Raw genomic sequence first — 25,955 nt, 5'->3', positions numbered from 1 at the left:
TGCGGACCATATGAATGTTTTTTTCTATAAATCATATAGAGTTTGTTAGCTAAACCAGCCATAGTTTTTTAAGTATTCTAATCATGATACAGTGTACAACACGTGGACAGGCACCTGTTTAGAATGGGGTATGCTACTATTTACCAATTTTGATTTTTTTCTTTCCCCGTTTAAGGGTTGGAGCTCACCCCCCCCCCCCCCCCCCTTTGTCTGAAACTACTCCTATGTTGTGAGTAGATATTTCAAATATTTCAGACCGCAGTTTAATAGAGGAGGTATCATAATTAACCCCCAACTAGCGGTATGGGAAATAAATCAAAGCTGCAGGAGCAAGTTTGAGGTATCCTGGAAAGCACAGACATTTGTTGAGAAGTCTAAAGAGACCTCGGAAGGGTCTTTATTTAAGGTAAGACAATATAAATGAGACAAATATGTACAGGATGGATAGATGGATGACAAAAGAGAACTGTTTATTCACATGGGCCCTCCTCTTTTCATCCAGGAACTATAAAGAGGCCCTTTTTAAGTATTTAGGGTTCAAAATATCCCAACTTATAATCCTACATTTCAACTACGTGGGAATACCACTGGAAGTGGTGAGTGGTGTTGTTTTTCATGTTTGTGATCATGGTAAAAGGGTTAGTGCACGTTTGTTATACTTAAATGGGGTTGCCCTGATTAAAGGGGATGTTATTGCCACCAAAAGAGAAGACCAATCTGGGCTGAGGATAAAGTACATGACGTTTTTTTAAATAAATAATTGGTTGAAGGAGAGTGACTCCCAGGTGAAGAATAGTTTTTATATTAGTTTTGAAATATGTATAACTTATAGTATGTATCTATATATCCCCCCTTCTTCTAGATGGTCTACACAATTTGTACTATATTGTTGTTGAACAATACCCTAAACAATATTGTCCTGAACAAGGTGGGATTTATTTAATAGCATCCACCGAAACGTGTCAACACTGGGTCTGAACTGGATCCAATCACGAGGAGTCACTGAGATGAATTTACTTTTGTGCTCACCAGGACAAAAACTTGATGTCAAATATTAGACCAGACTGCAACAGCACTTTTACGACTGTGCAAGAGGGTCTCCATGTTTTGATTTGTGGGTTTGATCATGCAATTTTTAAGAGTCTTGTTGTTTTGATATAGCTAGGTTAGGGGTTTGTAATAATATTGCATTTTACATGAATTGTTTTATGTCTATTGAATTGTTTAGAGAATTAGGAGTATCAACTCTTTTATGATATAATATTGTTTAGTTAAAGCCCATGAGGTCAATTTTCAATTTTGGTGGCATATGAGTTTACTTTGGAAGGGTGTTTATGGAAATGAATGCATGAGAGGGGTGTATGTTGTTTGACTTAATAGGTGAATGTTATCTTACTGTATGTGATTGACTCCAAAGGTGAATGTTACTTTATCACTAGTGATTATGTCTATCTGATTCCAAGGTAAAGTACAATTTTTCTACTAACTTAAATATAGCCAGTGGTCAAAGTACATTAGCAAAAGTATGGGAACGGTGACTGAGCAAGCAAAGGCGGTGGGGCAAGTTGGGCATAAGGGCGCTGTCTAAGGCGTGGCTAAAAACAAAATATTTTGTAACTTTTCGTTCTTTCACCTTTAGATAACTACATATAAAATAACACAGCTAAAATGTAAATTAAATGCAAGGAAGTTTGGAAATGCACTGTTGTACTTTATGAAACCTCTGTTAGTTAATGCACTGTCCAAGAGAGCCAAATAATTGAATCCTCATTGGTGTAGAGAAGAATAGTGACTTGTGTATGTTTAGTGCCACAAAGTCCCAGTCTGACAGAAAGTACTGTGAACATGTAAGTCATTATTCTAAACCTGCACTACACAAAGTATAATATGGGCTGCTGCGCAAAAAGGCTTAAGATGGAAAAAGTGCTTACGAAAATATTGATTTAAGTAATACCCAGATTGTACGTAGTGCAAATTCTTTTTAAAACTCTTATAAGCACATACGTCACAACTTACCTGGTAGCTTCCTTACAATACCTCGCGAAAAGAATCCATCTGTGTCATCAGAACGCTTCAAGTGATTCTATCAATTAAAGCCAGTACCACCTTGTGAGAAGTTGGCCTGGCAAATGCTGTCCACTATTCTAGTGGGCACCTTGAACCAGTCCAAACGACCCTTATTGATGGTAGGTTTAAAGACAACCTATATAGAAAGCTATCCTAGTGGTAGCTGTGGAGAGCAGCATTCAGGCTAAGTCTTGAAGGAATGTAAAGCCGCTTGTTTTACCAGTCTATAATCTCATGAATGACCAAATGGAAGGAGAACCTCATCAGTTCTGTGTGTGTATATATGTGTGTGTGTGTGTGTGTGTGTGTATATATATATATATATATATATATGACTTCGAATCCTTCTGCCTCCTCTCCTTCCAGCAAGAAAGTCACGGCATCTCAGCAGGTAGATTTAATTAATTTTTAATATTTTTACAACACCATGTGCAAGAAGTTCAAATTGCAGAACGGCCTACGCGTTTCGGCTATACCTAGCCTTCAACTGGACCATAGAGTCCGTAGGCGTCTAGAGTGGTTTTAAAGTGCTTACGTGCAAATACCCTTTTCTATTTCTTAAAAAACACTAGACAGGTAACCTCTCTCTCACATTATGGACTGGTTTTACCACCATTTTTCCATTATTTTCTATTTGCATTCTCGTTTCCGTTTTCGCTTTGCATAGACAGTAAAGTACTATTTCAATTGCAAACATTGCTATCACCATTTTGTTTCCGTTTCTACATGTAAAGTACATTTAAGTGAAGAAAAAACGATATGGTGAATCCACGATATGGTGAATCAAACATTATTTCAAAGTTCCAGTGCAAGAATATACACAAAAATACATAGAAATACAAATCTAAAGAGGCCAGCAATCCTTTTCAAAAGTCAATCTTTTTGGAAAATGCAAGTTTCATTGGATGGTAGTTGATCATATATTCACCCCACTTCCTCTGACAGTCCTATTCCTTATTTTAAATGTAAAGTACATATTCGTAAATTGCCGAATGACTACTTCAAAATTTACTAAGACTGTCGGGTTTACTATCCAGAATTCATGTCATCATCTCAATTATTCCCTCCAGTTCTGAACCCACATGTGTAACAATCAGATAGTCATCTGCTATCTGAAATCCACAATCATTTATATTGTGGGGACTATTTCCCAAAACTTTTCTCATTTACACATAGAGGCTCAGAAGCCGAGGGTCTATGACATAAATATACACGAACAACCTGAAAGGAAACTTTACTTCTACCAATAGTTCCTAAATATGCATTTCTATTTTCTAAGTTTATGTGTGAAAGTATTGACGGTGCAGGGGAAAGAGTCAGTTCATATTTACACCCTATTTACAACTATTTATACATAACAAGGAAGAGATTTCTGGATATTTACAAATATTGTGCGGTTGTGGACTTTGTACAAATATTTACAAATGTACATACAGTTCTGCATCCAGATTGTGTCCATGTGGGTACTCCGTTCCCATCGCCCAGATCATTCTTTTTTTTTTTTTGAAAAACGTTTATTTATAAATGATGTCAGATACAGACGTACAACCACCAAGGCCGGTCAATAATGCGAAACAAAAAGAATAAATCAGTACACAGCTCATCAGCCGACAACCCGAGGGTTCGGCAGCGTAGAGGCATGATGTGGTTCGGAGCAACTGGCAAAGAGGATAAATAAAAGGTTCTTCTATTTTATTACATACAAACAAACAAGAAACCCCACAAGAAAAAGAGTCGAGGCAAAGGTATCAATAAAAGGGCCGCTACGTGTGGCATGAGGGAGACAACGAAAAGCAGGCATCAGAAAATTATGGAAATGGGGAGCGGGGACCAAGAGCAAGCAATATTTCACAGTAAATAGAAAATAAAAAACACTGGAACAAACAGTCAAGGAGAGCTTGTAGTGTCGGCGGGTTCAGCAAGGGGAGGGACACAAATCTCTCCACGATACGAGTTCCACTGACCCCAAATCCTATCCCACTTCTTGGGCCTACCTCGGGAGATGTATACAATTTTTTTTCTAAACATGCACCAGTCCATGTTCTCCTTCCAGGCCGAGACCAGCGGTGTCCTATGAGACCCCCAGAGCTGAGCAATGTCTCTTTGCAATAATATTGCCCAGTGTGACCCATTGAGTCTGAGCAACGGTACAATCAGTCGGTTCCCAAACATTCAGCAAACAGCGTCGGGCCTCAGGAAGTAGCCCGACGCCCGTCACTTCTCTCATCACCGCATGCACTCGATTCCAAAAAACCACTACCGCCGGGCATTCCCATATAATGTGGAGGAAAGTAGCAAGCAAACCACATCCACGCCGACATGACCCATCCACAGAATAGCCCATATGCATCAATCGTGGACCCGTGACATAGACACGATGAAGAATCTTGAGCTGCACCAGTCGGAGACACGCCGGAATAGCGACTTCTTTCGGAGATGACACTGCAGCCTGCCAGTCCTCATCATCTAACTCCAGCCCGTCACCAGTCCATGCCTCACGTAGCCGTAGGAGAAGGTCCGAACGGGTATTAATACGTTTTTTGTATATGAGGGAGATAGTGCTGTCGGGGACATGTCCATCCAGCACTCTATCCTCCAAGGGAGAAGACTCAGGGATCGAGATACCAGCAGGGAAGACCGAATCGAGCGCATGGCGAATTTGAAGGTATCGAAAATATTCTCTATCACTCCGCTTATATTCCCGTTTTAACTCGTCAAAAGTTTTGACTCTATCAGTGGCTCAAAGATCACCCACTTTGCTGATACCAATAAGGTCCCATCTATCGAACCCCTTCGAAGACCACAGACCACCCAATCTCTCAGCTGCATATAGAGGAGTCGCCCTAGTAAGTTTATCAGTCCAGCCCGTGGCCGATGTTGCACTATCCCATACACATATTGCCACCGCAGTGGGGCCCGTCAAATGCCTCCTGTCGGACTTGGAATAAAGCGCTCAATTATAATCACCCCCGGGCAGTTGCCACCTATCCATATCATAAGCGGGACTAGGAACAGGTCCAAACATGGCATGGTTAATAGCACTTAATTGGGATGCCCAATAATAGCGTCTGACATCCGGTAAAGCTATACCACCGTCATACCAGGGCAAAGTCAACTTCGCAAGCGCTATGCGCGGCGGTCCGCCCCAAACCAGTTTCCTCTGGAGGCCCTCGATGTCTCGAAAGTAACCAGCTGGATCCAGATCCAGCGTGTTCTGGACGGCGTACAAGAACCGGGGAAGGGACATCATTTTAAACCAAGCCGCCCTCCCCAAAGGGGAAAGAGGCAACCCACACCAAGCCGCCACATCCGACCGAAGTCGGGCAAGCGGAGGCAGTAGATTTCGCTCGAATCGGACCTTGGGGTCCAAAGAAATATAGATCCCCAAGTACTTGAAACCAACACTGGAAACAGGTATAGGACAGTAGCGAGGCAGAGAAGGCTGTCCACCCGTAAGTGGGTAAATACAGGATTTAGTCCAGTTGATAACCAAACCAGAGTTCCTCCCGAAAGAGCACAGGACATCAAACAGGACACGCAATGACTTACGGGGAGAGGTGAGGTACGACAATATATCATCGGCATAAAGAGACACCCGATCCTCGAAGGTAGGAGACCACCGTATGCCCTTGAGCGAGGGCTCCCATCGGAGCCACGCGGCAAGGGGTGCTAGAGACAACGCAAAAAGGAGAGGCGACAAAGGGCAGCCCTGTCTCGTAACACGCCCGAGGACAAAAGGATCCGATGCCCTTCCATTAACCACCACCTGTGCAAGCGGTTGTTCATATAGAAGTTTAACCCACCCAATAAACTTAGGACCAAACCCAAATTTAGCGAGAGCAGCCCACAAATAAGGCCACTCCACCGTGTCGAAGGCCATCGAGGCGTCAAGGGAATCCAAAATGGCCGGTTCCGCAAGAGACCCCGCCCTCGCCAAGACACCGTGGAGGCGACGGAGATTGAGTGCAGTATTACGATGGGGGATAAATCCGGATTGATCAGGGTGCACCAAATCACCGATCACCGTGATCACGCGGCTCGCCAAGATTTTAGCAAGAACCTTGGGCTCCACATTTAAAAGCGAGATCAGCCGATAAGACGAACAGTGTTCCCGGGGTTTTCCATCCTTGGGGATGACCACAATGGACGCCAGTCTCTGATCTCGGGGAAGAAGCCCGAGATCTCGTGACGCCAAAAATGACCGACGAAGATACGGCGCCATTTTGTCGGGACACAATTTATACAGCTCGATCGGCAAACCATTCGGGCCCGAAGCCTTACCAGAGCGAAGTGCACGGACAGCGAGCGCTACTTCCTCGGTAGAAAAATCCGCCTCCATCAGCTCCCTGTCCGAGTCCGACAGACTAGGCAATGTGATATCTCGGAGCAACAGATGCGAGTCCTCCACAGGTCTGTCCGAGACCGGCGAGTACACCTCCCGAAAGTGCTGGGCAAAGACCTCAACTATCTTGACCGGGTCCACAACCCGCACACCATCCACACGTTCAATAACAGGCACCACACGATTCGCTCTATCACGTTTATCAAGCCAAGCAAGCAACTTCCCAGCCTTGTCACCCACATCATACAGGCGACCCTGCTGTTCACGATTCATCGCCTTAGCTGCATCAGTCACCAGAGCCCTATATTCAAACTGTTTAAGCGCCAAGGAGTGCAGGCTATCGGGCGTAATCACAGATTCCATACGTTCCTCCAACTCAGAGATATCGTTTTCAAGTCGTACCACTTCTGCAGTTCTGCGCCTCCTTTCTCTGGCAATCAAAGAGAGAGTCTGACCCCGGATCACAGTTTTACACGCCTCCCATAAAATAACAGGGGAGGATACTGACCCTTCATTCTCAGCAAAGTAATAATCCATACATTTAACCACTTCCTTACTAATGTTGGGGTTACGAAGATGCCACGGATTAATAGGAGCAACACGACCCCCGGACTCCAGCCGCACATCAATAGTAAGCCATAGTGGGGAGTGATCTGAGATCCCCCTCGCCAAATGCCTAATCTCTCTCACGGAGACCATCTGCGCCGCCGGTATAAAAATATAGTCAACTCTCGAGAGACTACCATGGGCCCCCGAATAAAAGGTGTACTGGAGCTGTCCAGGGTGAAGTTGTCTCCAACAATCTGCTAATCCCAGTGTATCCATGAAATTTCCCAACCATAGCTGCGACGGGGGGAGGGTTCTACGAGGGCTACGATCTTCTTCTCCACTGACAACCGAATTAAAATCTCCACCCACCACCAACAAGCCATCGGGGAGTCCCAGGACCACCCCACCCAAATCAGAAAACGTGGTAGCCTGTAGGTGGATGAGGATGGGAAAATTTCTAGTGAATTTGCCCAGTTAATACCGAGTACACCAAGGTAGGTGGGTAATAGACCCCTGGGTAGTTCAGACAGTAGCATCACACACAATCGCGGCATAGACTTTCCATTAATGTTGGCCAATGGACAGTCTGGCTGAAATCCCCTTACCATGCATAATGGTTCAGCCCATAGCGCTGTCGAGGATGGTTTTAGGGCACTACACCTCCCACCAGCTGCTGCTTTCTGGTAGTGATCTTGAGGAATATACCGACATTGCAAGCCGGGCAGCTGGAATCAACTGACCAGCTAATGGCCAAAACTAAGCCCTCTCTTACATCGCAACTGAAGCTAGCCGGGGCATGGGGCTGGGACATCTGCAATCAATTGATAATGGCAATTCGGGCTCTGTGGGTTGGACACTCTATGAAGGATGGGGGGGTGATTGTGTAATTACCAACTTTAATAACAAGCAGGTTGTTAGATTTCTACTGGAGCACCTACGGAGTAGAAGGCAAGGATGTCATCGTTGGAAAATCTCCCTCCTATCACTAAGGTTTTTCTATAGACCCGGCCATCCTTCTCTGTTAGGGGGGAGGGCAGGGTGTACCCCATAGACCCATAGGGAGATCTTCTGACCCTGCGGGTTTAGGATCTGAAAGTGATGATCCCAACTGGCTATCTTATATATAAACATTCAATATGATTGCCTTCCAGGAGACCTGGGACAGGGGGGATAATTTCTGGTTAGACGGTTTTAGCTCATACTTCTTACCTGCATGTCCAGCTTTAGCGGGCAGAGCAAAAGGTGGTCTTTTGTTTCTTCTTTCCTTGGACTTAAGGGGCTCTGTAAAAACGTTAGAGGTAGACTCTCCCCATTGTCTGATATTGGAGCTTAGTAAGCCAAACCATCCAAAGCTTCTATTGGTGAATATCTACAACTCGGGGGAGTGTGACTATGTAAATCAGTACCTAAGTACTTTGAATTATTTTCTCAATGAATATAAGTTAAAGCAATCCACTTCTTAATATGTTTTATTAATGGGTGATTTTAATATGCACTTGTGTGACTCAAGGTCATTTTTTATAACGCTCAGGATTCTCCTTTGAGCAATCATAATCCGGTTATTTTAATCTTGGATATTACCTGTGGTATCCTGGGCAAAGGAGGGAGGAATTGGGTCCCGAATAAGGTGCTACCTTGTGATCAAGGGAGGAGGCTTAGATGGGCCAATGTAACCCCGGATACTTTCCTCAAGGTCCTGTGGGAGAAATGTACAGATAGCATCACTATTTGCACTGACCCTCTAAGCACTAAGGATGCAGTAGAGCTTTTGAGGGCATTTGTACTCAGGCCGTGACCTAACTATAAAATCCAAACTGAGAACCACATGTGGCCCGAAGTGGTTTGATGAGAAATGCTCACTGCTCATAAATCTTAGCCCTGAAAAAACAACCTTGGGATAGGGATCTGATAGCCAGGTGGAGGAAGGAGTATAAGCAAGTACTTCACAGTCGGAAAAAAGAGATCAAGGATGAGGCATGGAATTCATTATTGTCCCTGGAGGTGTTAAGGGATAGCTCCAGCTTTTGGGCCATTATAAGCACCCCTTTCTTTTCTGGGGAGGATAATGAAGCTCAGGATTGTAATATCATAGAAGCCCAGAGGCTCTCTAATTTTGAGGCGATTTATGAGTCCAGGGGGGCTTTGGACTGCACCCACTGGCCCTTGCTCCATCAAGCTTGCACCCAGATTGAGTTTAATGAAATAGAGAAAGCCATAAGAGATACTGCCAGCAATAAAGCGCCGGGCCCAGATGACGTTCCTGCAGATCTCTATAAAAGTAACCCTCAATTCTGGGCTAAAATCCTTGCAAATGTTTTTAGTGCTTTGGGTCCAGCAGGGTTCCCGGCCTCTTGGTTAAAATCCAATTATTCCTATTTTTAAAAAGGGGCAGCGAGGGGATCCTCGGTGTTACAGGCCGATATCCCCCATTGATTCCTCTGTGAAAATTTTAGGAAAGGCAATCCTAACTAAAATTACAGACTGGGTAAGCGAGAAGGGGATTTTGTCTAATATGCAATATGGATTTAGATGTGGGAGGAGCACTATGGACCAGTGATTAAATCTGCATCTATTAATGGGCAAATACACTATGGCTAAGGAGGGTTGCCTGACAATGGCATTTATCGATTTATCCAGTGCGTTTGACCTGGTTAACAGGTCGAAGCTTCGGAACATTTTATTGGAAAAGGGACTTGACCCGTGTCTAGTTTATTTTTTAGCTAATCTTCATCAAGACCTCACAGCTTCAGTCAATATATCCCAGGCTGGTGACTGCACCAGATCTTTTAATTCTGGCAGGGGCATCTGGCAGGGATGGATTTTAGCGCCCCTGCTTTTTACATTTTATATTAATGATCTGGACAAATCACTGGTGGAGGCAGCTCTGGATATTCCGCGTGTGGGAGACTGCCCAATCCCTGTTCTCCTATATGTGGACAACGCAGTACCTTTAGCCTGTACTACGGTGGGCCTTCAGCGGCTCTAAGATGCCTTTGGGGCGTAAATGCACTAACTGGACTTGATTGTGAATATTGGAAAGTCACACTCTGACAGTAGGTCACAGAGCTAGCAAAACATTTTACTGTAATGGCGTGGAAGTTTCCTCCTTGTCCTCTTTCACTTACCTGGGAGTCCTATTTGATGATAGGTCATCCTGGGTTCTGCAACAAAAAGTTAAAAAGAACAAAGTCCTACGAGCTTCCTCATCTCTTCTAGGGTTTGCACAGCGTCTGGGGGCTAGACCGATAGAGGCTATCCTAAAGGTTTATAAAGCCAAGTGCCTGGCTATTGCGGCCCATGGATCCTCTATATGGGGCTATAAAGATCAGGCTGGGATACAGATAGCTGAAAATAAATTTCTACGGAGTCTTTTGTCTGTACCACAATCAACCCCATTGTAAGCTATACATCAGGAGTTAGGGCTAGGCTATGTCACTGACATTTTGAGAACAGCTTTGTTGCTTTGCTGGCTCAAAACTTGGCTGAATCCTGATTTAACCCTGAACCACATGATTTTATGGGACTGTGTTAAGTTAGATAAGTCCTCTAAAATTAAATGGCTGTCGTATGTTAAAAGCATGTTATCCAAAATAGGACAGCCAGAGCTTTATGAGGACCCTGATAAGAATCGGAAGGAGGATGTGTTGTGGGTAAAATTGAATTTTAAGAATTTGTTGATGCTGGGGCGAGTAGAACAGGAGCTATGTGAACCTTTAGTTAGGGCCCATTACTTGTTAAAAACATCTATTAACATGGAACCTTACTTGTCAATTGTTAACAAGCCTTATCATCGTTGGCTCCTAACTAGGCTCCGTTTTAATTTGATTCATCTAACATTGGGGGATTATCAGGGATGGTGTAATCCTGATGAGACCGAACCCTGCCAATGCGATAATTTCTCATCCCAGGATACTTTACATTTTATGATGTTCTGTGACTTTTATCCCAATATTCGCATGAGATTTCTGGTACCTATCCTGAGAGGAAGGGGTTTCTCTAGGGTTAGACCAGCGTTAGTTTTTCTACAGTCTTTGTGTAACCCTGGTTATATTTTTATTATTGCATCTTTTCTGGTAGCGGCGGTGAGGATTAAGAATAAGAGAAATGTGATGATGATTTCTTCCTAAATAAGAGTTTAAACTTTACTGTTATTTTTTTAAGACAAGGGGTTTCACTCAGTGATAGTGTTTTTATCTAAATGAATTGAAATTCTGTCTATGTATTTTAAATGTTATGTTAAATGATTTGTAATATTGTCTATGTTTTGTTTTTTGTACTTTTATGATATTAACTAATCGAATAAAGTGGATTGGCTGACTGACTGACCGTACACCTCATGAACCGCTATTGGCAGGAGGCATATTAAGTCAGTTTAACTCACTAAGTCATGCGGACCATATGAATGTTTTTTTCTACAAATCATATAGAGTTTGTTAGCTAAACCAGCCATAGTTTAAGTATTCTAATCATGATACAGTGTACAACACGTGGACAGGCACCTGTTTAGAATGGGGTATGCTACTATTTACCAATTTTGTTTTTTTCTTTCCCCGTTTAAGGGTTGGAGCTCACCCCCCCCCCCCTTTGTCTGAAACTACTCCTATGTTGTGAGTAGATATTTCAAATATTTCAGACCGCAGTTTAATAGAGGAGGTATCATAATTAACCCCCAACTAGCGGTATGGGAAATAAATCAAAGCTGCAGGAGCAAGTTTGAGGTATCCTGGAAAGCACAGACATTTGTTGAGAAGTCTAAAGAGACCTCGGAAGGGTCTTTATTTAAGGTAAGACAATATAAATGAGACAAATATGTACAGGATGGATAGATGGATGACAAAAGAGAACTGTTTATTCACATGGGCCCTCCTCTTTTCATCCAGGAACTATAAAGAGGCCCTTTTTAAGTATTTTGGGTTCAAAATATCCCAACTTATAATCCTACATTTCAACTACGTGGGAATACCACTGGAAGTGGTGAGTGGTGTTGTTTTTCATGTTTGTGATCATGGTAAAAGGGTGAGTGCACGTTTGTTATACTTAAATGGGGTTGCCCTGATTAAAGGGGATGTTATTGCCACCGAAAGAGAAGACCAATCTGGGCTGAGGATAAAGTACATGACGTTTTTTTAAATAAATAATTGGTTGAAGGAGAGTGACTCCCAGGTGAAGAATAGTTTTTATATTAGTTTTGAAATATGTATAACTTATAGTATGTATCTATATATCCCCCTTCTTCTAGATGGTCTACACAATTTGTACTATATTGTTGTTGAACAATACCCTAAACAATATTGTCCTGAACAAGGTGGGATTTATTTAATAGCATCCACCGAAACGTGTCAACACTGGGTCTGAACTGGATCCAATCACGAGGAGTCACTGAGATGAATTTACTTTTGTGCTCACCAGGACAAAAACTTGATGTCAAATATTAGACCAGACTGCAACAGCACTTTTACGACTGTGCAAGAGGGTCTCCATGTTTTGATTTGTGGGTTTGATCATGCAATTTTTAAGAGTCTTGTTGTTTTGATATAGCTAGGTTAGGGGTTTGTAATAATATTGCATTTTACATGAATTGTTTTATGTCTATTGAATTGTTTAGAGAATTAGGAGTATCAACTCTTTTATGATATAATATTGTTTAGTTAAAGCCCATGAGGTCAATTTTCAATTTTGGTGGCATATGAGTTTACTTTGGAAGGGTGTTTATGGAAATGAATGCATGAGAGGGGTGTATGTTGTTTGACTTAATAGGTGAATGTTATCTTACTGTATGTGATTGACTCCAAAGGTGAATGTTACTTTATCACTAGTGATTATGTCTATCTGATTCCAAGGTAAAGTACAATTTTTCTACTAACTTAAATATAGCCAGTGGTCAAAGTACATTAGCAAAAGTATGGGAACGGTGACTGAGCAAGCAAAGGCGGTGGGGCAAGTTGGGCATAAGGGCGCTGTCTAAGGCGTGGCTAAAAACAAAATATTTTGTAACTTTTCGTTCTTTCACCTTTAGATAACTACATATAAAATAACACAGCTAAAATGTAAATTAAATGCAAGGAAGTTTGGAAATGCACTGTTTTACTTTATGAAACCTCTGTTAGTTAATGCACTGTCCAAGAGAGCCAAATAATTGAATCCTCATTGGTGTAGAGAAGAATAGTGACTTGTGTATGTTTAGTGCCACAAAGTCCCAGTCTGACAGAAAGTACTGTGAACATGTAAGTCATTATTCTAAACCTGCACTACACAAAGTATAATATGGGCTGCTGCGCAAAAAGGCTTAAGATGGAAAAAGTGCTTACGAAAATATTGATTTAAGTAATACCCAGATTGTACGTAGTGCAAATTCTTTTTAAAACTCTTATAAGCACATACGTCACAACTTACCTGGTAGCTTCCTTACAATACCTCGCGAAAAGAATCCATCTGTGTCATCAGAACGCTTCAAGTGATTCTATCAATTAAAGCCAGTACCACCTTGTGAGAAGTTGGCCTGGCAAATGCTGTCCACTATTCTAGTGGGCACCTTGCACCAGTCCAAACGACCCTTATTGATGGTAGGTTTAAAGACAACCTATATAGAAAGCTATCCTAGTGGTAGCTGTGGAGAGCAGCATTCAGGCTAAGTCTTGAAGGAATGTAAAGCCGCTTGTTTTACCAGTCTATAATCTCATGAATGACCAAATGGAAGGAGAACCTCATCAGTTGTGTGTGTGTATATATATATGTGTGTGTGTGTGTGTGTGTGTGTGTGTGTATATATATATATATATATATATATATATATATGACTTCGAATCCTTCTGCCTCCTCTCCTTCCAGCAAGAAAGTCACGGCATCTCAGCAGGTAGATTTAATTAATTTTTAATATTTTTACAACACCATGTGCAAGAAGTGCAAATTGCAGAACGGCCTACGCGTTTCGGCTATACCTAGCCTTCAACTGGACCATAGAGTCCGTAGGCGTCTAGAGTGGTTTTAAAGTGCTTACGTGCAAATACCCTTTTCTATTTCTTAAAAAACACTAGACAGGTAACCTCTCTCTCACATTATGGACTGGTTTTACCACCATTTTTCCATTATTTTCTATTTGCATTCTCGTTTCCGTTTTCGCTTTGCATAGACAGTAAAGTACTATTTCAATTGCAAACATTGCTATCACCATTTTGTTACCGTTTCTACATGTAAAGTACATTTAAGTGAAGAAAAAACGATATGGTGAATCCACGATATGGTGAATCAAACATTATTTCAAAGTTCCAGTGCAAGAATATACACAAAAATACATAGAAATACAAATCTAAAGAGGCCAGCAATCCTTTTCAAAAGTCAATCTTTTTGGAAAATGCAAGTTTCATTGGATGGTAGTTGATCATATATTCACCCCACTTCCTCTGACAGTCCTATTCCTTATTTTAAATGTAAAGTACATATTCGTAAATTGCCGAATGACTACTTCAAAATTTACTAAGACTGTCGGGTTTACTATCCAGAATTCATGTCATCATCTCAATTATTCCCTCCAGTTCTGAACCCACATGTGTAACAATCAGATAGTCATCTGCTATCTGAAATCCACAATCATTTATATTGTGGGGACTATTTCCCAAAACTTTTCTCATTTACACATAGAGGCTCAGAAGCCGAGGGTCTATGACATAAATATACACGAACAACCTGAAAGGAAACTTTACTTCTACCAATAGTTCCTAAATATGCATTTCTATTTTCTAAGTTTATGTGTGAAAGTATTGACGGTGCAGGGGAAAGAGTCAGTTCATATTTACACCCTATTTACAACTATTTATACATAACAAGGAAGAGATTTCTGGATATTTACAAATATTGTGCGGTTGTGGACTTTGTACAAATATTTACAAATGTACATACAGTTCTGCATCCAGATTGTGTCCATGTGGGTACTCCGTTCCCATCGCCCAGATCATTCTTTTTTGTTTTTTGAAAAACGTTTATTTATAAATGATGTCAGATACAGACGTACAACCACCAAGGCCGGTCAATAATGCGAAACAAAAAGAATAAATCAGTACACAGCTCATCAGCCGACAACCCGAGGGTTCGGCAGCGTAGAGGCATGATGTGGTTCGGAGCAACTGGCAAAGAGGATAAATAAAAGGTTCTTCTATTTTATTACATACAAACAAACAAGAAACCCCACAAGAAAAAGAGTCGAGGCAAAGGTATCAATAAAAGGGCCGCTACGTGTGGCATGAGGGAGACAACGAAAAGCAGGCATCAGAAAATTATGGAAATGGGGAGCGGGGACCAAGAGCAAGCAATATTTCACAGTAAATAGAAAATAAAAAACACTGGAACAAACAGTCAAGGCGAGCTTGTAGTGTCAGGGGGTTCAGCAAGGGGAGGGACACAAATCTCTCCACGATACGAGTTCCACTGACCCCAAATCCTATCCCACTTCTTGGGCCTACCTCGGGAGATGTATACAATTTTTTTTCTAAACATGCACCAGTCCATGTTCTCCTTCCAGGCCGAGACCAGCGGTGTCCTATGAGACCCCCAGAGCTGAGCAATGTCTCGTTGCAATAATATTGCCCAGTGTGACCCATTGAGTCTGAGCAACGGTACAATCAGTCGGTTCCCAAACATTCAGCAAACAGCGTCGGGCCTCAGGAAGTAGCCCGACGCCCGTCACTTCTCTCATCACCGCATGCACTCGATTCCAAAAAACCACTACCGCCGGGCATTCCCATATAATGTGGAGGAAAGTAGCAAGCAAACCACATCCACGCCGACATGACCCATCCACAGAATAGCCCATATGCATCAATCGTGGACCCGTGACATAGACACGATGAAGAATCTTGAGCTGCACCAGTCGGAGACGCGCCGGAATAGCGACTTCTTTCGGAGATGACACTGCAGCCTGCCAGTCCTCATCATCTAACTCCAGCCCGTCACCAGTCCATGCCTCACGTAGCCGTAGGAGAAGGTCCGAACGGGTATTAATACGTTTTTTGTATATGAGGGAGATAGTGCTGTCGGGGACATGTCCATCCAGCACTCTATCCTCCAAGGGAGAAGACTCAGGGATCGAGATACCAGCAGGGAAGACCGAATCGAGCGCATTGCGAATTTGAAGGTATCGAAAATATTCTCTATCACTCCGCTTATATTCCCGTTTTAACTCGTCAAAAGTTTTGACTCTATCGGTGGCCCAAAGATCACCCACTTTGCTGATACCAATAAGGTCCCATCTATCGAACCCCTTCGAAGACCACAGACCACCCAATTTCTCAGCTGCATATAGAGGAGTCGCCCTAGTAAGTTTATCAGTCCAGCCCGTGGCCGATGTTGCACTATCCCATACACGTATTGCCACCGCAGTGGGGCCCGTCAAATGCCTCCTGTCGGACTTGGAATAAAGCGCTCAATTATAATCACCCCCGGGCAGTTGCCACCTATCCATATCATAAGCGGGACTAGGAACAGGTCCAAACATGGCATGGTTAATAGCACTTAATTGGGACGCCCAATAATAGCGTCTGACATCCGGTAAAGCTATACCACCGTCATACCAGGGCAAAGTCAACTTCGCAAGCGCTATGCGCGGCCGTCCGCCCCAAACCAGTTTCCTCTGGAGGCCCTCGATGTCTCGAAAGTAACCAGCTGGATCCAGATCCAGCGTGTTCTGGACGGCGTACAAGAACCGGGGAAGGGACATCATTTTAAACCAAGCCGCCCTCCCCAAAGGGGAAAGAGGCAACCCACACCAAGCCGCCACATCCGACCGAAGTCGGGCAAGCGGAGGCAGTAGATTTCGCTCGAATCGGACCTTGGGGTCCAAAGAAATATAGGTCCCCAAGTACTTGAAACCAACACTGGAAACAGGTATAGGACAGTAGCGAGGCAGAGAAGGCTGTCCACCCGTAAGTGGGTAAATACAGGATTTAGTCCAGTTGATAACCAAACCAGAGTTCCTCCCGAAAGAGCACAGGACATCAAACAGGACACGCAATGACTTACGGGGAGAGGTGAGGTACAACAATATATCATCGGCATAAAGAGACACCCGATCCTCGAAGGTAGGAGACCACCGTATGCCCTTGAGCGAGGGCTCCCATCGGAGCCACGCGGCAAGGGGTGCAAGAGACAACGCAAAAAGGAGAGGCGACAAAGGGCAGCCCTGTCTCGTAACACGCCCGAGGACAAAAGGATCCGATGCCCTTCCATTAACCACCACCTGTGCAAGCGGTTGTTCATATAGAAGTTTAACCCACCCAATAAACTTAGGACCAAACCCAAATTTAGCGAGAGCAGCCCACAAATAAGGCCACTCCACCGTGTCGAAGGCCATCGAGGCGTCAAGGGAATCCAAAATGGCCGGTTCCGCAAGAGACCCCGCCCTCGCCAAGACACCGTGGAGGCGACGGAGATTGAGTGCAGTATTACGATGGGGGATAAATCCGGATTGATCAGGGTGCACCAAATCACCGATCACCGTGATCACGCGGCTCGCCAAGATTTTAGCAAGAACCTTGGGCTCCACATTTGAAAGCGAGATCAGCCGATAAGACGAACAGTGTTCCCGGGGTTTTCCATCCTTGTGGATGACCACAATGGACGCCAGTCTCTGATCTCGGGGAAGAAGCCCGAGATCTCGTGACGCCAAAAATGACCGACGAAGATACGGCGCCATTTTGTCGGGACACAATTTATACAGCTCGATCGGCAAACCATTCGGGCCCGAAGCCTTACCAGAGCGAAGTGCACGGACAGAGAGCGCTACTTCCTCGGTAGAAAAATCCGCCTCCATCAGCTCCCTGTCCGAGTCCGACAGACTAGGCAATGTGATATCTCGGAGCAACAGATGCGAGTCCTCCACAGGTCTGTCCGAGACCGGCGAGTACACCTCCCGAAAGTGCTGGGCAAAGACCTCAACTATCTTGACCGGGTCCACAACCCGCACACCATCCACACGTTCAATAACAGGCACCACACGATTCGCTCTATCACGTTTATCAAGCCAAGCAAGCAACTTCCCAGCCTTGTCACCCACATCATACAGGCGACCCTGCTGTTCACGATTCATCGCCTTAGCTGCATCAGTCACCAGAGCCCTATATTCAAACTGTTTAAGCGCCAAGGAGTGCAGGCTATCGGGCGTAATCACAGATTCCATACGTTCCTCCAACTCAGAGATATCGTTTTCAAGTCGTACCACTTCTGCAGTTCTGCGCCTCCTTTCTCTGGCAATCAAAGAGAGAGTCTGACCACGGATCACAGTTTTACACGCCTCCCATAAAATAACAGGGGAGGATACTGACCCTTCATTCTCAGCAAAGTAATAATCCATACATTTAACCACTTCCTTACTAATGTTGGGGTTACGAAGATGCCACGGATTAATAGGAGCAACACGGCCCCCGGACTCCAGCCGCGCATCAATAGTAAGCCATAGTGGGGAGTGATCTGAGATCCCCCTCGCCAAATGCCTAATCTCTCTCACGGAGACCATCTGCGCCGCCGGTATAAAAATATAGTCAACTCTCGAGAGACTACCATGGGCCCCCGAATAAAAGGTGTACTGGAGCTGTCCAGGGTGAAGTTGTCTCCAACAATCTGCTAATCCCAGTGTATCCATGAAATTTCCCAACCATAGCTGCGACGGGGGGAGGGTTCTACGAGGGCTACGATCTTCTTCTCCACTGACAACCGAATTAAAATCTCCACCCACCACCAACAAGCCATCGGGGAGTCCCAGGACCACCCCACCCAAATCAGAAAACGTGGTAGCCTGTAGACCAGGGGGAACGTATACAGACAAAATGGAGATCGTCTTCCCCTCCCATCGACCTACAACAGCTGCATAACGACCCCTATCATCCAACACCTCCTCATCTATCTCAAGGGGGAGGGAGTTCCTAACCAAGATACCCGCCCCTCTCGACCCAGTGGTAAATCCAGAGTGGGCCACCAAACGGTATCCCCTCCTATTCAATGCGCGGCACGTATTTCCTACCAGGTGCGTTTCCTGTAGCAGAACAATATCTGGGGAGTGTCGCTTCAAAAACTGTAAAACTATTCCCCGTTTTATTCTATCCCCGAGACCATTTACGTTCCAGCTCAGCACTCTCAGCCCCCTACCCCCCATCCCAGACAAAAACCAACAGTCCCCCCGCCACAAAGCAGGCACAAAGGATAAAATAGCGACCAAATCAGAGCCTCGAAACAAACAAACAAGAAAAGACCCCCCTCCTCCCCCCAAGGAACCCTCAACACGCAACCCCCCACCCTGCACCCCTGCGGTAGACCAAAAAGCCACCCCAACTTGCAGTGTGCCTGTTGCCCCATTAAACTAACCTACAAAAAGAGAGGGAAAAATGTCCCCTGAGGAGGAAGAGTCCCGAATCCCCCCACCCCCTGGTATCCGCAGCATATAAACATCACTATCACTGAGCCACTGCAAAGCGTCCAAGAATGGCTCATCGGCACTGACTCACTACTCCTGTTCTTCCAGGCCGCCTTCGGCACCTCTCGAACTCTCCGGGCAGGGACGCTGTATCGGCAAGCTATCCAGCCAGTCACTGGCCACCTCAGGGCGATCAAAGAAAAATGTACGTTCGTTATGCTCCATCCTCAGGCGAGCCGGAAAAAGCATGGCATACTTCAGTTCCATGTCCCTGTGGCGTCGTTTCACCCCCGTAAAGGCCATACGTTGCTTCTGTACCGCCTGAGTGAAGTCCGGATAAAAGCTGATCGATACATTTTCAAACTTAGTGGGACCATTAATGCGGGAGGCCTGCAGGATAGCGTCTCTGTCCCGGAAATTAAAAATCCTGGCTATGATAGGCCTCGGAGCTGCCCCAAGCTTGGGCTTCCCACCTGGAATCCTATGAGCACGCTCCACCGCAAAAAGATTACTAAGGCCCTTCGGTGACAGATGGTTCTGGATAAGGTCCTCTACCAAAAGATCCGTTGGTACATCCGTAGAACTCTCCGGTACGCCAACAATGCGAACATTATTACGTCTGGCCCGGCTCTCGAAATCATCCAGCCGACGGGTAAACGAGTCCCTGGCCATGCGAAGATCGCGGACCTCGGTTTGAAGATCCGAAACATCTGTAATTAGGCTTGCAGTCTTAACATCCAGAGATTTGACCCGTTCGTTGGTTTTCCCCAGGTCCGTCCTGATAAGGTTGACCTCAATCGCAACCGTATCCAACTTAGTAGCAAGAGTTTCATATTGCTGACCCATCGCAGTCTGGATATTGGCAATGGCGCCCATGACATCCGCCAAAGTCGGCTCCTCAATCGCAGGAGTACCGTCACCAGACTCTCCGAGGGACTTGCTCGATTCACCCGGGGAGCTCTTCGGGCGAGTGAAGCGTTCTATAGTCTGGGTCTGAGCGGCTCCCCCTCGATTCGGGCCTCTGGTGTTACGCCTCTCAGGGTCCGTCCTGCCCGCCATGATGGTCGACGAGCTCCGAAGGGTCCTATGAGATCTGGGCCAAATGATTCCTTATATGGCAAGCTTATTAAGTCGAGAGGTCAAGGAACGACAGCCAGAGGAGAGTTGGCGACTAAACCAGGGCAGCAGTGGCAATCAGCAATGAGTCGGCACCAACAATGACCGAAATCTAAACCGAAAGTACCACAGAGGCAGTGGAGGCGTCTCTCCAGCCGTTGTTGTTCAATTGCCACCTGGGCACCTCGGCAACTCAAGACTCTGGATGGTCACTGCCGTAGGCCTCTGAGTACGGGGTGCAGCAAGTCCAGTTCCCGGCGGCCAAATCAATTTCTGGAAAAAGCTTCCAATATCAGCAGGGCATCAACAAGAAATAGCCGTCGTCCAAATCAGGATATGTTGCAGGATAGATGAGGGTGGCGGAAGGGGGTCTTGGGAACCCTCTGCTCGCGCGTCCATCTTGGATCCGCGCGTAGCTCCTCCCCCGCCCTGATCATTCTTGATTCCATTTTACGCAACTTCAATGTCCGATCGCCACCTCTCTCTGCAAGTTTTATGATTTTTAATACCAGAGTATCGTAATTTGTTGCAATCGCCCTGATGATATTCATTGAAGTGCTTGGCCATGGGGTAATTTGGGTCAATTTTAATCGCACGGAGATGTTGTAGAATTCTTAATCTTAATTTATTGATCGTGCTCCCTATATAATTCTTCCCACATGGGCATGTCAGTCTGTAGATTACATATTGGGATTCACGAGTTATGTGATCTATGATTTTTTCAGATCTCCCATTCAGCAGTGTGTATTCAGTGATGTTCATACCGTGATCACAAGCTTTACATTTCCTGTATTTCCAAAATCCAGGGGTGTTTAGCCAAGATGTTGCTTTCGGTTGTTTTATCTCAAGATAGCTCTGAGTTAAGATATCTCGTAAGGAAGCTGTTTTCCTATAGCTAATACGAGGATGAGATTTTATGTTTTCTCTTAAGGTGTCATCTAATAGAAGAATTTTTTAATTTCTACTTATTATCCTTTTTAGGTCCTTGCTTTGGTTGTTATAATCCATGATTAGGCGTGTTGTATCCTCTGTCTTTTCCTTTTCAACAGGTATCAAAAGATCTTTCCGTTGTTTCAGATTCATTCTCGACTTGGCTGCTGTCAATACATCCAAGGGGTACCCCCTTTCCAGAAAGCGACTACTCATCAAGTCTATTTCCAATTCCAAATCATCCATTGCCGAACAGTTCCTCTTCGCTCTGAGCATTTGACCATAAGGTATACTCCATTTCAGCTTTGTTGGATGTCCACTATTTGCTTGAGGGATACTGTTGCAGGATGTCGGCTTTCGGTGTATTTTGGTACATAACTTGTTGTTCTTGATAAAGACTTCGACATCCAAAAAGATGATATTGATGTTACTTATATTTGATGTAAAATGGAGATTATATTTATTGTCTTCCAAAGAATTGATGAAAATCTGTAGGCTTTCTGGACTACCGTCCCAGATCACAAATAAATCGTAGATGAATCGACACAATGTTATTATTCTTGAATCCTGCCTTTTTTATTCCTTTACGATTTCCATCTCCCACAGTGCCATCAGAAGGTTGGCATACGTGGGGGCAAAAGATGTCCCCATTGCCGTACCTTGCTTTTGTAAGTACAGGCGGCCCAGGAATAGGAAGACATTCTATTTCAGACAGTATATCAACATGTCTATTAACATGGCAGAATGTTCCAAATAGCTAATAGATCTTTCCTCTAGGAATTTCTTCACAGCTCCTATGCCATCTTCATGGCGTATGGCGTGTAAAGTGACGACACGTCTATAGTCGTCATCTGATATCTGGGTTTCCATTCAATTTGGCTGATTTTATTTAAAAAATCCATTGTATCCCTTAAGTAGGACGGTAGTTTGGTCACATAATTCATCAAAAAGATGTCGATGTACCTTGAGGTGTTCTCTAGTAATGACCCAGTAGAGCTCACTATTGGTCTGCCTGGTGGATTTTTAGTGTATTTATGGATTTTTGGCAGAAAATATATAGTGGCTCTAATTGGGTTGTCTGTTTTGAGATAGGAATATTAATCGAAGTCAATTCGGCCCTTTTCTTTCCAGTTTAAAAGGAGGAAATGATATTCCCTTGTCCACTCCTCAATTGGATTATTCTTCAATGGCTCATAGCGATCTTCGTTACCCAATTGTCGTTTTGCTTCACTGATGTAATCTGTGACATTTTGGACCACAATATTCCCTCCCTTATCCGAAGATTTTATTATTATTGTTGGATCATTTCTTAATTCGGTGATTGCCCGATATTCATCTGGTGAGAGGTTCATTGTCTTCTTTTTGGGACCTTTGTTTGTCTTTGTGGTTGCTTTTCCCGGTATCTTCATAATTTCATCCACCATCTTTTCGTGGAATAAGTCGATTTTATTCCCTGGTGGTAACTGCGGACAAAACCTTGACTGTTTCTTCAAACCACTTCCACCTCCTTTGTTAGTTGTCAATCCTGCGGTCCTACAGAATTCAATATCCGCTGTAAGGGAGTCCGGGCAATTTTCCATATCTGATTGTTCATAAACTTCTAGTGACATCAATGTTTTATGTGCTTGTAAATCTTATAAATCTTTTTGGGTAATTATAGAAGGATCTGTGTCTTCCAGTTTGCGAACATTCAATTGAGGTTTTTTCTCTAAAAAGTATTTCTTGAGATTGATTTTCCTGCAAAATTTATAAAGGTCAATGCGTGCATTGGGGATGTCGATGTTTTTATTTGGACAGTAGGAAAGTCTTCGATTTAAAAGTTTTAACTGAGTTGCAGTTAATTGTCTGTCAGATATATTCACGACCAGATTGCCATTTAAGTTGTTTCCACTTTTTTTGAGAGATTTTTCTATTTTCCTTTTCCTTTCTTTGATCTTACTCCTTCTTCTACTTATTCTACTTGTGGTTTTGGTTGTGATTTTTTGACCTCTTCCCCCACGTGTTGGTTCTGCCTCTCCCTCGTTGTCGCGTTATCATTTGTGCCAATTGGATTTCCCCGCGAAAATCCAGTGGGGTTGTTGAGGCATCCTCATCCGCAGAGCTCACTTCTGAGCTATCTATTACATCAATGTTTGCTGATGTTCCTGTGCATTTGTCCATTACAACCCTACATCTTAATGTATCATACTTGCGGGCAAAAGTGTATATTCGTCCATCGGCATAATCCATTTTATCCCTTGTAAATGTACTTGCTTTTCGCTTCTCTAACTCCGCTTAATGTTTGTTAATTTCCATAGTAACATTCAGTTCTTTATTTTCTTCTGTTACAGGGATTTTTGCCAGTTCCTGTTCCAATGCTTGAATGATGCTTTTCCCTAGTTTTCTCTCCGCATGTATAATTAGTGTTCTCATTAATTAGAATGAGCACTCATTGGTGTCTTGCTGACATAATTTTATCAGGTCTGGGTCAAGATCATTTATTGTGGGCATGATGAGTATGCGCAGTCCACTTGGAACTCTCTTAAACTCAATGTATTTTTCTAAAGTTGTTTTCTCCCACCATTTATTGATTTCCAGTATCCGATTCTGCTGCAGTTCTCTTATGATGTTTTGTATCGTTCTTTTCTCATTTTCTTTCCCTCCTGTTGCTCCTCCCATACTTGTGCTTGTGGAAGGATTAGTTTCGTTATCATTTAATAGATCACATGCCCTTTGTTGGCGATTTCTAGATTTGTCCGCCATCTGTGTGAGAGAAGTTACTTAATTTTCTTAATTATTTGCTATCTTGCTATGGTGTTGTGTTTTTTCTTTTGTAGGATTGTCCCAACCGTTCCCAGAAAAAGACAATATCCTCTTTAACTGCTGCTCCTCTTATTTCTGCATGTTCGAGGATTACAATATATCGTTCTGTCTTGTTTATCAAATTCCCATTCAACTTGTTAGTACCCAGTTGAGAAATTATAAGTTTTAATTTTTAGACAGTTCTTGCCTTTGGAGAATTTCGGGCGTGTGATGTTTGCCAAATGTGATAATTATTAGTGTTCCTCCGCGCCAGCGTTTCACAAGGTTCAGTTTTTTACCACATCCGGGCTCTTGCTATGCGATCGAATCTATATATATATAGCGATTCAGAAATCCAACAAGGAATTCAGGCGAGCCACAAGGTAGTTGCAGCAGGTAAGTTTATTCCTGGCAAGAAAGACGACAGCATTTCAACCACGTCCATGGTCTTGGATATATATATATATATATGTATATATATATATATATATATATATATATATATATATAATATATATATATATATATATATATATTCTGAACACATCCCACTAGTCTCTTTATGAAGCTAGAGGCAATAGTACATTCAGTAAACTTAATTAGCACACAGTAAATTAGCACAATATACGTTGAGCCCAAGGGGCATACCAAACCATATATTAACTAAGTGGTGTAAGAACCACAACTGACATAGAACCGCTGGGGCCAATAGGAACCACCCAAGGTAGTGATACAGGAGACCCACTGGGAACGCGTGCAGTGTCTAAACACAGCCGCGAATCACCATTAACTTCTATGGGGAAAGTCGCGGTTGGAAATTTAAAGATTAAGGACACTTAGAGGACTTGGAGCAAACCCCTTTAGAACTAGGAGGTTCTAGAGTCAACACCCACGGGAGCACTGGAGTACTCTAGTTACCTCACCCAGGGAAGCCGGGTGCATAGGTGTCTTTTCGTGTTAGGTTTCTGCGTTGATTTCAATGGCGAGCTGCTGCAAAGTGCTACTGGCGACCAAGTGAAAAGTGTCCGGATGGATCCAAGGTTGGATCGGAGATGTGAAGAACCTGAAAGCAGAGGGGACAGAGTCTGGGTCACTTGCCAGTGACCAGGAATGCGATGAGTGGCTGCCCACCGATGTCGGGTGATTTCAGGTGAAGAAGATGAAGCTTGACTCTTCAGCCACGAGGACCAGGAGGCGTCAACGACCAGGTGCTGGATTCGAGCTGTCCCATGAAGGATGTCAAGTGCTGTGGTGTTGGTTTCCGGATTGGCCCCAACAAGCCTTGGCACCAGCAGCCCACGCAGAAAGCAGAAATTGGCTTCGGTGCAGACCAGCAAGGTCTAAGGGACTCAGCCTTTGGAGGGGAGTCAGGGCACATTAGGAGCAACTAGGGAAACCCAAGGAAAGGAAGAGCTACCTTCGTGGGGACCCACCAGTCGACGGACCAGGGATCGCGAAGGGGCAGCGAGCAGAAATGCTAGAAGCAGGCTCACGGAACACTCGTGGAGTGTAGGCCCACAATCTTCTGTGCAGATGGTGCTCGGGCTTGGACTTCAAGTAGCCCAATGCACAACTTCGGGAAAGCTCAGTAAGTGGATGTACTAGTAAATGTGCACGCTGTCCAGGAGTTCCGGTCCCACGTCACTCGTGAGGGCTGCTGGTCTCAGCTTTGCTGGGATCTCGTGTCTGCCTCTGAGAAGTCTGAAAGTCCGTGTCCTGAGTCGTAAATACTTCGGGGTCCGGTGGGAGCCTTGGAAATGCAGACCGGCAAGA

General features: G+C 44.1%; 1 protein-coding gene across 6 annotated transcripts in view; it reads left to right on the top strand.

Moving 5' to 3' along the window:
• LOC144822411 (multidrug and toxin extrusion protein 2-like) overlaps positions 1 to 25,955 on the top strand; it is an 877,798-nt gene that overhangs the window by 13,233 nt on the left and 838,610 nt on the right. The window contains exons 1-2 of one of the 6 annotated variants that reach the window (XM_078679887.1): positions 11,518 to 11,742; positions 11,839 to 11,932. The exons of 4 other annotated variants lie outside the window; for them this stretch is intronic. The gene's annotated coding sequence lies outside the window, so the exon portion shown is untranslated. Of the gene's footprint in view, positions 1 to 11,517; positions 11,743 to 11,838; positions 11,933 to 21,548; positions 21,689 to 25,955 lie in introns of those variants that run through there. One more of the 6 variants, XM_078679889.1, reaches the window with a different exon arrangement.

The sequence above is a fragment of the Lissotriton helveticus genome, chromosome 3_1 (assembly GCF_964261635.1).
Source record: "Lissotriton helveticus chromosome 3_1, aLisHel1.1, whole genome shotgun sequence".
Taxonomy (NCBI): domain Eukaryota; kingdom Metazoa; phylum Chordata; class Amphibia; order Caudata; family Salamandridae; genus Lissotriton; species Lissotriton helveticus.
The sequence above is the reverse complement of the archived record's forward strand: the minus strand, read 5'-3'. Positions and strand labels throughout refer to the sequence as shown.